The sequence below is a fragment of the Salmo salar genome, chromosome 15 (genome assembly GCF_965601325.2).
Source record: "Salmo salar chromosome 15, fSalSal1, whole genome shotgun sequence".
Taxonomy (NCBI): domain Eukaryota; kingdom Metazoa; phylum Chordata; class Actinopteri; order Salmoniformes; family Salmonidae; genus Salmo; species Salmo salar.
The window spans coordinates 54,565,330-54,569,965 of NC_138305.1; the positions used below are offsets into that span (position 1 = coordinate 54,565,330).

The 4,636-nt window shown below is 42.5% G+C and overlaps 1 long non-coding RNA gene across 1 annotated transcript; it reads right to left on the reverse strand.

Annotated features, from left to right (window-relative positions):
- Positions 1-2,286: 2,286 nt before the first annotated feature.
- Positions 2,287-3,572, reverse strand: LOC145860843 (uncharacterized). The gene is made up of 2 exons (XR_014380561.1): positions 3,421-3,572; positions 2,287-3,207 (listed from the first exon to the last, which is right to left on the reverse strand). It is a non-coding gene; the product is annotated as an uncharacterized LOC145860843 (long non-coding RNA).
- Between the last annotated feature and the right edge of the window lie 1,064 nt (positions 3,573-4,636).

The window sequence follows — 4,636 nt, forward strand, 5'->3', positions numbered from 1 at the left end:
AATTGTTTTTTCCCCTCATTAATCTACACACAATAACCCATAATGACAAAGCAAAAACTGTTTTTTACAAATGTTTGCAAATGTATAAATAAAATTACTGAAATATCACATTTACATAAGTATTCAGACCCTTTTCTCAGTACTTTGTTGAAGCACCTTTGGCAGCGATTACAGCCTTGAATCTTATTGGGTATGACGCTACAAGCTTGGCACACTTGTATTTGGGGAGTTTACCCCATTCTTCTTTGCAGATCCCCTCAAGCTCTGTCTGGGCAGCATCACCGCACAGTTATTTTCAGGTCTCTCCAGAGATGTTGGATGGGGGCCATGTCCGGGCTGTGGCTGGGTCTCTCAAGGACATTCAGAGACTTGTCCCGAAGCCACTCCTGTGTTGTCATGGCTGTGTCCTTAGGGTCATTGCCCTGGTGGAAGGTGAACCTTCCTGAGCGCTCTGGAGCAGGTTTTCATCAAGGAACTCTCTGTATTTTGTTCCGTTCATCTTTCCCTCGTTCCTGATTAGTCTCCCAGTCCCTGCTGCTGAAAAACATCCCCACAGCATTATGCTGCCACCACCATGCTTCACCGTAGGGATGGTGCCAGGTTTCCTCCAGACTTGAGTTCAATCTTAGTTTCATCAGACCACAGAATCTTGTTTCTCATGATGTGAGAGTTGTTTAGGTGCCTTTTGAAAAACTAAAAGCAGGCTGTCATGTGCCTTTTACTGAGGAATAGCTTCCGTCTGCCCACTCTTCCATTAAAGCATGATTGGTGGAGTGTGGCAGAGATGGTTGTCCTTCGAGAAGGTTCTCCCATCTCTACATAGGAACTCTGGAGTCTTGATGGTTCCAAACTTCTGTGTTCCTGGGGACCTTCAATGCTGCAGAACTTTTTTGGTACCCTTCCCCAGATCTGTGCCTCGACACAATCCTGTCTTGGAGCTTTACGGACAATTACTTCGACCTCATGGCTTGGTTTTTGCTCTGACATGCACTGTCAACTGTGGGACCTTATATAGACAGGTATGTGCCTTTCCAAATCATGTCCAATCAAATTAATTTACCACAGGTGGACTCCAATCAAGTTGTAGAAACATCTCAAGGATGATCAATGGAAACAGGATGCACCTGAGCTCAATTTTGAGTCTCATAGCAAAGGCTCTAAATTCTTATTTAAATAAAAAGTCACTTTCCGAATGCACTGAATGTATATGTGATGGGACGTATAGACAATATGGATAATATATGCGGTGAATATGTAGCATATCTGAATAATAGTATATGTATAGCAATAGTTAAATAGGAAATGCCTTGACTAGAATACAGTATATACTGTACATATGAAGTGGGTAAAACTGTATGTAAACATGATTCAAGTGATCAGTGTTCCATGACTATGTACAGTACATAGGGCAGCTGCCTCTAAGGTGCATGGTAGAGTAACCTGGTGGTAGCTGACTAGTAACAGTGACTAAAGTTCAGGCCAGGGTACTGGGTGGAGGCCGGCTAGTGGTAACTATTTAAGTCTTATGGCCTTGAGATAGAAGCTGTCTTTCAGTCTCTTTGTCCCAGCTTTGATGCACCTGTACTGACCTCGCCCTCTGGATGATAGCGGGATGAACAGGCCGTTGCTCGGGAGGCTGAGGTCCTTGATGATCTTCTTGGCCTTCCTGTGACACCGGGTGGTGTAGATGTCCTGGAGGGCAGGCAGTGTGCCCCTGGTGATGCGTTGGCATGTTGCCTTAGTGTTTACTGTGTTGTAATGTGTGATCATTGCGATCCTATTAGATTAGATGACTTAAGTATTCTAATTCATAATTCTGTGTGTGATACTCTTCATGTAGCACATGTCAGCATTTATACAGTCCTTCCTTTGTTAATATTATTGTTGCTCTACTTGTGCTACCAGTTATTGTATTGTGTACTCATTACCCCTGTTTTCTGTCCATTACAGAACCACTACAATTTCCACTATCTTTCCCACTACATTTGTATGACCATGATGTAAATAAAGTGCCCTTGTGTGTAGCTCTGTGTTGCCTATTATTTTTTCCTCTGACCAGGCGAGGTGTTCCAGTTGGTCACCGATTAGCCCAATAGGAGAGTCTCAAACCGAACACATGACGTTGAGATACTCCAAATATTGTTTAGAATGTCAAGACATGAACACAACATGCTTTCTCAGTCATTCTACAAAAGAAATATGATAGACAGCTGTTGTGATTTTTGGGTTCAGCTGAGGCTGTTCCATCACGTGAAAAAGAAAATGAGAGCCGCAAACTCTAGGAGCTCAGATGCAATCATTTAATAACCTAATAACCAACGTTTCGACAGACAAGTTGTTCTATCACGTAACAGGTAAATCTGCATGGTCTTCCCTGGTAGACCTTGGTATTAATCTCTTAATTAGGATCGGATCAGATCCAGGGATCAATAGTGCCATCATATAGTCTATATCTTTGGTCATGTTTCTAGGCTGCTCACCCAAAAAATTATTACGACATAAACAATATACACATTAAGAATACGTTTTGTTCAGTTTCTCAATGCCTCCTCCTATGAAAAACAATACCTCACTCAGTGCATACCCCGGTGCACATGATTCGGACCCACAATGCATTATGAATCCGTTTTTTGTCAGTTAAGATGCAAATGACTCTTTATCAAAACTCCTCATACAAAGTGAGGGTGGTTTTGATGGCAAAATGCATATTAAAAGAAGCACACTGATAAAGCAAGTACAAGATCTCACCACAGTATAGAGAGAACCATGTTCCCAGTCCAGCTATAGGACACTTAATACTCATATTCAATGTCTATGAGACCCAGTGCCATTTAAACGGACCAGTTTAACGTTGTCCATCAAAGAGCAGGTAAAGTTCTTCATATGACTTCAGTCACACGCAATGACCAGCCCACACTGTCCATCTTTACTGCATGTCAAGGCTATAAGTTAAACTAGACATCAATGCTAAAGAGCGATAGAGTGAGACACGGATATAGGGGAAGAAGCCATGCATCTCGTTCCATCTATTCATATTCTCCTTCACCGGAGCACACGGGCGCAGGGCTTGTTGTGCAGGGTGAGCTGGCGGGAGCTGTACCCAGAAAGGGTGATGCCCATGGCCCCTAATAGGAAGGCAACGTGGGGAGTCATGATTTCCCCGGGACCGCTCCTCTCCAACCTATCCATGTTATGCTTTGTCTGAGTCTGAAACACACATACACACCCACACTAAACCAGTCACCTAATAGAGGTTCTTATCTCCTGTCAGAATTTAAATGTTTAAGAAAGTAAGTTAGTGAATTTATGTCATTAAAATGAACTCAATCTTTTGTATATATGTGGGATGTAAAAATTGGCTTACAGGTTACATGTACTTAGGCATGAATGAGAATGGGTAGTATGGTTTAAGGCACTCACCTTCAGGTATTTGATGTACCCTGGGGATAGCCTGGGCAGCTGGAAAAACAAATTTGCCTTCTTCATGGTTATCAGTTAAGTTTCCTGGGTTTTCAGTCTGTTCTCACACACACAACTCCACTCAGTTCTCCTATCTTTCTAGTGTGATGCAAACTCTTAACCTGCATATAAAGGCTCTCTCATAATAATTTAATCTCCTACGTGGTTTGGCCTGTCCTAGTGATAAGAGGCTTGGACGCAGGGCCAGCAGGCTGTTCCAATCCTAAATTCATGGCATAGACACGCACACACCTGGTCAAACAAATGCACAGTTATAGTACTGACAAGAAATGAAATAATTCTAGTACTAAAGAGTAATTATTTGTACTTTTGCTACATACAGTGATAAGCATTAAGACAGAGAGAGATACGCTGATTGTGTCTGCCTACTTTTCAAGCTGATGTGTGTGCATTTTTTTCTTTACTTGCACTGACTACTTTCATTAAAGTTGTTATGGTACATGAGCAACATGCCAAGAAATCAAGACTTATGTCTCATCGGTTAATTAATGTAATGCAGAGTTGCCCAAAAATAGTGTACGTTGAAAGAGTGTGTGTGTGTGCGTGCATGTGTGTGCGTGTGTGTGTGTGTGTGCGTGTGTGCATGCGTGTGTTTAGCAGGGAGCTTATCTCCAGCCATTTGTCTGAGCTGGATCAGATAGGATAATAGGATCAGCAGCGGCATAACAGGTCTTTCTACAGAGGGGAAGCCTTAATCAGTACTTACTGACAGGTCAAGCTCGTTAAGAGTTTTTATTATTGGATGATGATTTGCATGACATTTTCGATACAAATGACGGTGTTAGTATGGTATTTGTTTTCATGAGCAATCCAGGTGAGATCGCCTTGCAGTGTTGCTGAGTTTATGTTCATTGTTCTGTATGTGTGCGTTCTTATGTTTGTTTTGTGTATGAAAATGGTATAGGCAAAAAGTATGTTATTGAGACCACTACACGATGGACTGACTGACTGTGTGACTATCTCTCTGAGAGTAGGCTGGTTTTGAGAGGGGGGAGTGTGGACCTTGTCCTCTCACTCAGTCTTGGCAGCCTGTTTAGACGGCATCATGGGGAATATCTAGCCCGTTAAAGAGCTAGTGTGCAGCACCTGTTTGTTTGTAAGGTTCCAGAGATGTGGGCGGAACATGCTGATTAGCAGCCTGTTCTCAGCCTCCTGC